Source organism: Haplochromis burtoni, unplaced genomic scaffold (genome assembly GCF_018398535.1).
Source record: "Haplochromis burtoni strain Fernald_Lab_line unplaced genomic scaffold, NCSU_Asbu1 Contig_226, whole genome shotgun sequence".
NCBI lineage: Eukaryota > Metazoa > Chordata > Actinopteri > Cichliformes > Cichlidae > Haplochromis > Haplochromis burtoni.
Window position 1 is genome coordinate 411745 of NW_024582587.1, and position 9900 is coordinate 421644.

The window sequence follows — 9900 nt, forward strand, 5'->3', positions numbered from 1 at the left end:
ACACACACACACACACACACACACACACATATATATATATATAAAGGGCTGAGCAGAGCACTTAAAGTAAGATCCTGCTTGACTTCATGTTTGTAATGCAGAAGGAGGAAAGCTGCTTTGTTTTTAATGGCTGGTTTTTGTTGACTGACAGTAAGATCACTTCATTTGTGACACTGACAGTAGTCACAGAACATTACATGCCTCTGTTCCCTTTCACTGGAAGCTGAGCAGATCAAACCACATATTGTATGTGATTCATGCATCACACCTAACACATTCAATCTTGAGATCATCCACGCTACCCAGCCTGTTGGTATAGTGCCACCGAAGGGAACTACTAGTGTTTTACTGATAGTTATTATTAAATGTACAAAACCTGTTCTTATTCTTAAGGCATCAAATGCTACAGATCAATGTGAACACTTGCAGGATTCCTTGGAATCAATTTTAAATTGACCTGGTTAGCTGTTCATGTCTTAGCCCAAACCATGATCTTCACAACAACAGATGCTTCAAGGTGCTTTCTATTGTAAAACAAAGATCCTACAATAATACAGAGAAACCCCAACAATCAGGCGATCCCCTATGAGCAAGCACTTGACGACAGAAGGAAGGAAATACCCCTTAATAGTAAGAAACCTCTGTTACAACCAGGATCAGGGAGGGGAAGCGATCTCCTAAACCACCTTCTAAAAATGTCAAAGTAGTTGTTGGTGCCCAAACCCTAGGGAATACATTTGGAGCCTAAACTTACATCAGCAGTGAATGAAAGCAAATGCAGAACTCAAAGCCTCCATCAAACAGGACATAAACCTGTTTGCCTGAGTAACTTGTGACAACACCGACTACAACCACCTAATAAATCTTTTACTTTTTATTAAGGGATCAAGCAAAGAGTGCATCAAGGCACCAAAGTCAAAGGACACAATGCCAGATGTCTTTATCACTTTAAGAATAGTAAGCTTGGTTTCAAACCTCTGAATGAATGCACACTTTTGAACATGTGCCTATATATTGACGATAATGAGCACAGACAAGCCAGTTTTGTTTCCCTTGCTCTCTCTGTCAGACCCAAGATTGCCTTTTGTTAAGCAGTTTGCTGCCTGAGTTCTATGTGGCTGCATAATTGTGTTTGTGTGTGAGTGTGTGTTTTAGACAGACGACAGCGTGTCATGTGCGTCACTGAGGTGAATAGAGGTGGCAGTGTGCTGACAGCTGGAGACAGGTTCCAAGGCAGTGAGGTTACAATTGGTGTTAATAGATGCCTTCCTAAAGAGCAGCTCTCAGTACACATTAAAACACACCCTGCACCCCACCTCACACTCATTCAGCTTTTTCTGGGCTCGTCTTCGGCTGTGTTTAGTGTGTGTTTATGTGTCAACCGCAAACTGATTGAACTGTGCTTGCCAGCATTGGTTGTGGCTGCATAACAACAGGCAGTTATTTGCAGTATGCTGCAGAATGTGCAGCATATGTGTTTAGTTCCAAAAGCTGAGAGAATCGGAGAAGACAGTGGTGTGTTTTTTTTTTCTCTTTTTGAAAGGAAACCAGAGTAAGGTTTTGAGGCGACGTCGACTATGAGCTGGTTAAAATGATAATTTTGAAATGCTGCTTCCCACATGCACCCATACCAGCACGTTTCTCCAAATACTTCTGTCTTCATTAAAATGGGAATGGGACCATGGGGAAGACTGTCCGTTTCCAAAAAAACCACTGGAGTAAAAAAAAGGGACAAAGGCAAAAGTTGTCAGAGATAAGACTTCACTCCAGAACAACCAGAAGCCAAGCTTCTTTCAACAGCTTCTTACCAGTGTAAAGTCAGCAAAATGTTGTCTTTATTGCGTAGTTCCCTCATCTTTTTTTGTCATCCTGATTTACTTTGAGAAGATGATGAAATGCCTTTTGTGCTGCCACCATGTTGTTTGTATTTTCAGATTTACACACTTGTGGAAAAGATCAGTTTCAAGGGAATGTTACTGTTTTCTTTTGCATGCAGGTTGACATCACAGACAAAATTATGCATTTACCCATTACCAGCTTAGTGTGGGAATTGGAAACACTGGAAGGAGGAACGAATTTCATTTTGTTCCTTTGCCTTAGTTGCTTTTATAATACCATCATTTGTAAGCCTGTCTTTCTCTACTTTATTTTAAGTCTTAAATTTACAGCTGTGGAAGTAGCAACACACTTTGATTCAGACTGAAATATCTGTTTATTGGACTTTCATAAAAAATTTTCTATACCTATATTCCTCTCCAAAAACATTAAAACACTGATTATCCCCTGACATGTTTTACTTTTAACTCAAGTTTGTGTTCAGTTTTTATGGTTTATGGCCCAGTAGCCTTTATCCAAAGTCTCTTCAGCCACAGCTGTAAATTGTATTCAGTTCAATAAGGAGTGATCATTACAACGAATTGAATGTGATTAACTGATGTACAAAATTCAATTAAGCTATTTGGTAATTGGACTCCAATGGCCCATCACAGCACAATGGAATCACAGCAGTGATAAGAATTATGACAAGACCCCCTGGAGTCTAGACCCTGGAGTCTAGACACAGTGAGATTTAAAGTACATGGAGTGGAGGCTGATTGGCCTGAAAAGTGGTCAGAAAGACTATTGGACTAGACAAGTGATGTCACGGCAATTAGCTTGCTGGTGTGGGAAAGTGGAAGAGATGCAAAGCATAGATTAGCCACTAAACACTCAGGAAGCAGACAGTTGTGTGACTACAGATCTTCCTTATTGAATGTATGCATGAACTTTATTACTAATTGACAAGTCGTTGAATAAGATATTGACTAAACGGGACAAAACAGTGTGTCATCCTAATCACCAAAGAGCACTCATAGCTGTGGTCAATTTTGTTAAGATTGATTGGTTGTGTTTTCTAAACACAGGTGCAGTCAGGTCATTTTAATATCAACAGGAAAAAATGAGGCATGCTTTTGGCAGTAAATTGCATGTTGCAAATCTTAGCTAGCCAGTTTGCAGACTTTTGCGAGTGAATTGCAGAAATCTTTGACTTCCCACCTTTTTCACTGTGCTCTAAAAATACTGACAGCGCTTTTTTAAACACCAAAACAGAGATTGCGCTGGTATGACACTTTAGTAAATTCTGCATTGTCTTAAACATCAGCTAGCATGTTAGCATGCTGGGATTTGCTTTAACATCCATGGTTTCTTTCTAAAATTGAGGTTCTCATAATAATATGATAAAATATAAAACGATAATGTTTTGTATGCTGCAGGCTAACACTTGTGTATTGTTTATTACTGCTTCCTGCAGGTTCTGGTTAGACACAGCCAGCCAAACCCACTGCATAGACCTGTACAGCTGACACCCAGCAGCCTCTAGGAGTTGACAAATGGAAAAAGGCCTGAAGATAAATGAAGCACAATTACCCGAGGTAACAAATGTTCCTAATGATTTATGCCCAGCTCGGGTTGCTTTATTTTCGCCTGGGCACTATTCACCAGGAGGACAGCGCTGGCGCGAACCCTGGGGCTGCTCAGAGCTGATGCTCAGACAGCGAGTTGCAGACATTGACTAATGGGCTATGTGAGACCACCGCCATTGATATTTACCTCATTTCTCCTCACCCGAACACTGTCTCAACAATGTCAAGGCTAGCCATCATCCTCTGAGATTTTTCTTTCTTTTTCCAAGCTCGGGGATGGGTGATGCCATAGGCTTCCTCGGTCAGTCCCACCCTTTGGTGCTCCGGGGCAGAGGAGAGAGGAAAAAGGTGAGAGCGAGATGAAGAGGGGAAAAGGTCAGACTTTAAGCTTCAGGCATTGTGAAGAAACACAAACTTCTCTATGTTTTCACTTGTGTGCTTGATGTAGTATCACAGTTCATACATGGCTATGAGGGAGAAAAAGGTTGTTTTTTTTTTTTACACTAAAGCTGTGACGAAATAAGATCTACATTATTAGATCTACAGTAGGCTGACTTGAGGTCTTTGCAACAGTATCATAATGATCTGTTAAACCTATTTTTTCTTATTGCTTATATTTATGATACAGTTCATGCACAACAAAATAGAGAAAAAAATAGCAGTTTCAAATTTTCACCCTGCACCAACTTGCAATTTTAACTTCTCTTGCCTTTCTCTTTCTTTCACACTCGCTCTCCATTTGCTGACAATCAGGAAGTGACAGCTACCACACTAAGTGGTGCTCGCCTCACTTTTTACACACGAGTTAAGCCATTACCCTTCCGATACCTTGGCACAGGGCAAGTGAGCGTGAGATCTCAAATAGCAGTTGCGTGCAGGGAGGAAAACACATCCCCTGATTACAAATCTCCGGCCCAGGTGGTCTCGCTCAGACCCCTACACTAATTTTACCCGAACCATGACAAATAAGTCCCACAATCCATATTTACAGAGGAACAGCCAGCATCTCCTTTCTCTCGTTCAGCTGTGCTGAATAACAAATGGCCGGAGTGACATATTCATCAGGATCAGATTCACGGCGAAATGAAGCATTATATTTTTAAATAAGCTTTACACATTTGGGGAAGCTCCTCACAGGAGGTACTAATTTGTATGCTCAATGAAACTAATCACCTAATTGAAAAATGGTCCCAGTGAGACTTAAGTGTCAACAGAGGCGTGGCGAAATGATAGCCTATAACAGATTATTCGATTGAAGCCATTAACCAAAGCAGCTGTTAGTATGATAAATCACACAGAGAACCCAAACAATCTCAGCTCAGTGTTTCACTATTAATGAATATTACCCAGTCTTAACCTTTAGTGATTTATGTGTTGTTTGTTAATCACAAGTGCAAAGAAATGCTAATAATATACATTAAAATTCAAGCTTTTAAAGGGTATTGTGCAGTGCATTCTTAAAGGGATTGAATAAACATTAACTTTAGTACTATGAACACGCTAGGCCATTGCTGGGAAAATTGTTGAGCTTTTACAGCCTACAAACAAACTGAATCACATGTAGGTTTGGGTAGGTTGCTTGAAAAATGAGATTAAAACTTTTCACATTTTTAGTCAGCATTTAATCAAAGGTGCATTTAAACAACTTCCTATCCAAAACACAGAGGTACAACCCGTCCTGTGCAGTATGCAACTCTGGAAGAATGCATAACGTAGCTCAGAATTACCTAGTTTTACAGTTTTATTCATACAAAACTGCAAATGACAACAACAGCTGTCAAAAGGTGTTTTTTTTACAATAACACAGAGAAGACACCGGCAATCAGAAGTCCCCCCTATGATCAAACATTTGGTGACAGTGGGAAGGAAAAACTACCTTTTAACAGGAAATACTCTGGCACAGCCATCTGTCGTGACTGGTTTGGGTGGAGGGGAGGGACGGAAGACAAAAGACACCCTTTGGAAGAGATTGATAATAACTAATGATGAAATGCAGAACACGGGAAGTCCCCCGCAGCCTAGACCTATTGCAGCGCAACTAAGAGAGGATTCAGAGTCACCTGATCCAGCCCCAACTGTAAGCTTTATCAAAAAGGAAAGTTTTAAGGCTAATCTTAAAAGTAGATAGGGTGTCTGTGTCCTGAATCTAAACTGGGAGCTGTTTCCACAGAAGAGAGGCTTGAAAGCAAAATGCTCTGCCTCCCATTCTACTGTAAAATATTCTAGGAACCACAAGTGAACCAGCAGTCTGAGAACAAAGTGCTCTATTTAGTTCTCTTATCATGGAAGCTCCACCATTATTTCTTACTGTGTCAATTAAAAAAAGAAGAGAAAACTAGATTAAATGATGATGACGACGAGAGCATGATGATATACAGCATATTAAAGCATCACTCCATAAAGCCCTGTTAGGGGCCCAGTGATGTTGAAATGAACCTGAGGCTTTTCTCTTTGATATATGTCCTCACAAACTCACGCCCCTACACCCACAGACAGTCCCAAATGCTAACATGCATGTACAGACACATTCCAAAACACTACATACTGCACTTAAATACATACAGAATTCCTACTCCCACACAGATATGACAAATGCTGCACGATATGTTTCATTTGCTGGCCCTCGAGAGCAGCTGATGACTGGGGTTCTGATGGGAGGACATGGAAATGTGGGTCGTGCCTCACCTGCGCTTTCATCTGCAGGTCCTGTTCATCTTCAGAGATGCCTGTCACAAATCCCCGCTCTGCATGTCAGAGACACCCGTTTCCCTGTGCAGCCCTGACTCACAGACATAACCCAATAGCACACTCACTACCAGGGACCGAAACTCACATCTGGGCTGCAGAGACAAAGGTGGAACACTTGAGAGCTGTGGTAAATTCTGAGTAATGTGGCTCATTTCTCAGCAAACACATACTGTAAAGGTTTTTGGAGGAATGCAGATCTTGACACAAGTTTAGAAGCTGATGGTTTTTTATGCTGTCTGAAATATATCGGGTTGCACATCGCTGACCTATAAAAGACAACAGACATCATCTCGTCTTTCCTTTTGTTGCTACACAAGTTTTCACTGTTGTTTTAGGCTGTGGTACCAACGTCAAATCAAAACACTTGTTTGGATGCTCTAATTGATGGCAGGCATTGTTTCCAGCCAGCTCCTCTTCCCTTTCCCCAATCCACTCCCAATTCACTCAGAATTACTTCTCCTCCCCTGCAGCTACGATTCATTTTATGCCGTAGACATCAGCTGATCGAAGGCTTCACCTTTTGGTATTTTGGTTGCATCAAGATATTCTCACATGTTGCATTTTTTGTTTGTTTGTTCTTTTTTTTGGCATCCATGCTAGCAATAATACCAAGGTTTGTCTCATTCTGTTTTATGTAAAACACTGAGAACACTCTTGGGTGAAAAACATCCCTCGCCCTGAGGGAAACTCTCAGTTCCTGTGCAAATAAATAACAGCACATGCAGTCAAGACAAAACAGCAATTATCCTGGAGAGAGACTGTGTGTGTGTGTTAGTGAGAGAGAGAGAAAGGGAGAGAGTAATTCTGCCTTTACATGTCCCTCCTGGCTCAGTTTGTGTGGCACAGTTGGCTTTTTCTTTTCGTGATAAATGTGCATGGATTTACGTTGCACACTTGTCCCTGCAGTTTGCCTTGTTTGCATAAATACTGCTTAACACTTTGATGATCGTCAGGTCTTTATGGACTGATCCCTTAGCGAGAGAGTGCTATTATCCCCAAAGACAACAGGAGTTCATTTTGAGTTCTGTTGACACTAACGTCTGAAGCTGAAACCGTGGTTGTGTAGCTGCTTCGGGTTCTGTCCTACAAAGCGTCCCGGGGTACAGATGCAGGCATGTTTCTCTATGTATAAACTAAGTCTTAAGCCCAGCTGACAGCACAATTTGATTTTTTAAGATTCCTTGAATGAAAGCCTCTCCACCCTGTTTTAAGTAATAAGAGATTACAGGTAATCTCCTGGTAATGGCAGGCTGGCATTTCTCTGCAGCAGGCGCTTCTGAGGCACGGTGGGAGATGTTGTTTTTGACCCACTGACTGTTTAATCCTTTCTCAGCATGTTAATTAGTTTATCAGTCAGTGCAGAAAAAACCTTTACCAGCAAGGTGTGAGTGAAAGGGTTTGTGCTTCGTGTGTGCGTTTTTGTACACGTGAAGATGTGTGTGGGCATGTGCATTTATTAGCAGAAATATGCATATAATCACAAGTATGCACATCTATCTGCATCCCCTCATGGTCATGTCATTGCATAATGAAATGGTGAAATAACAATGATGTCAAAAGTACAAGCGAAAAAAATCATTCAAAAACAGCTGTGTGTCTTCACGAGCATGTGACCCACATGTATAAAGTGTATACTTTATGGAAGTTCTCTCTTTTATTTAAGGGTCTTGAATAAGGACTTGAGAAGGACACAGTCATTGCTGGCTTCAGAAAGAGTATGACGCACCATCATCTAAACAAGAAATTATCAGTTGCCGACTCCTAATAAGTTGCTACAGTTATATACTGTGCATTCCAGTGTTAGTCACGATTCATTTACTGTCTGCCTTCGGCTGCTGTTGTGCGTCCTTGGTACAAAAGCGTGTAATGGCAGCTCTCAGCTGACTCCCAGCTGACCACCATACAAGTTACCCATGAAAATTACATAAGCAGCAGCACATAAATACATCAGATCAATAAGATTGAAAAAAAGAAAAAAATCATCCTCCCTTATCTTCTGTTATTTTTTTTCTTTTTTAAAATTGGATTCCTGACAGCACCTAGCTACAGGTTGTGCTGTCGACTTATCCATATTTGCATACATTAAAAAAAAATTTCTATGGTTTGGAAATAATGTTACACAGAGTAATGTCTTTAAGGATGCAACAGGCTGCAATTCTCCCCGTGAGATGAAAAGATTGCTCATTTTTAAAAATAATTCCTTTATATACCCCAACTCTCCATCTGTCAGTAGAAAACAAATGTAAAAAAATTGTGTTGCTTGCATGGCCAAAGAAAGAAAGAAATCATTACATTTTGTCATGAATCACTTTCTTCAAAATAGCAAAATGGCTCATTAACCTTGGTGTGATGGTTAATGTTTGTTATAAATGAATTACATGCCTCAGACTATGAACTACTAATGAGTGTGGACCATATAAGAATGCGTACAATAGGAATATTATAAGAATTACATATTAATGAAAATACTTTATGCTGCATGAGAAAAAGCTGCTCTCATGACAAAATCATAAGACGTGGAAATCTAAAAAGCTGTACAAACTAAAACTACCTGAAACATATTTACTATTGGAAGGAATTGGGAAATTATTTCCTCCTTGATGGGGGAGGATGCTCTCTCCCACTACCCTTCAAGTTACGTTACATTTGAATCACAATTATTTTCACAATTATTATGTCTGTGTGTTAAGCTACACAGTAACTGTGTTCAGAGTGTCTCCTGTGAGCGTCATGTTAAACAACTACTCACCTGTTTTCTCACCCTACTGTGTAATTTGCACTTCCTGCAACAGGTGGGGGACATGTTTTCGAAATCCTATGCGGTGATTTCATATAAATGGCACTGAAATTGAAAATGGTTCGAAAGACTGCAATCACAAGCCGTCGTTTCTGTTTTGGTCTTTCAGAGGTTATGGATTATGATAGTGGGGAGGGCTATGGGGGCTTGCCAGTGAAAATGTGTGTTTGTAAAGTAAGCAGACTGTTTTCCACCTCATTTCCCTTTTGCCGTCTCTCAGCTATCTTTTCACCCCGAGCTCTGTGTGCCTTCGGTGGCAATCTTAGGGGAAATAAATAAAACTGTAACAGCTTGATTAAACCTGCTGTGCTCTCTAAAAGACATTTTGAAGTGCACCCCTGCCCCCCAACCCCATATACCAGTAATGTTTTTGTGGAGGCTGAAAGCTGGGCTTTCCTCTTGCTTCCTCTGTGGTCTTGCTGAATGTTTGTGACGTGTGCTGTTATACTTGAGCTGTTGTGTAAGCTCTTGCCAGTCTGGGCAGATGTGAAGGATGGATTTGCTTGCACTGCTGCCAAATCACTGTTGTCTTTTCAAGGTCTCTGACCCTGAGATAAATGACCGTCTGTAGCAAATGTAAGTCCTTTGAATTTGATTACAGTGCAGCATTACTACTTGCTCTATGCAAATAAACATATATGGAGAAGATGGAGAGCAACCCAAATGACCTCTACACGCAAGATAATATAATAATAATAATAATAATAATAATAATAATAATATTATATATATATATATATATATATATATATATATATATATATATATATATATATATATATATATATATATATATATATATATATATATATATATATATATATATGTATGTATGTATATGTATAAATTTTTTCGTAGCAGCTGAGTTTTGCATGTCAGTATAGTACGTATGATCCTAGATGAATGTCTTCTGTAAGATGATGATAAAGCTCTCACATTAAAATGTGGCAT

The 9900-nt window shown here is 40.0% G+C and overlaps 1 long non-coding RNA gene across 1 annotated transcript in view; it reads left to right on the top strand.

Moving 5' to 3' along the window:
- Positions 1–9617, top strand: part of LOC121815478 — a 73572-nt gene extending 63955 nt beyond the window's left edge. Inside the window, exons 2-3 of the long non-coding RNA XR_006055130.1 lie at positions 3293–3413; positions 3674–9617. This is a non-coding gene — a long non-coding RNA (uncharacterized LOC121815478). The remainder of the gene's footprint in view (positions 1–3292; positions 3414–3673) is intronic.
- Positions 9618–9900: the final 283 nt, after the last annotated feature.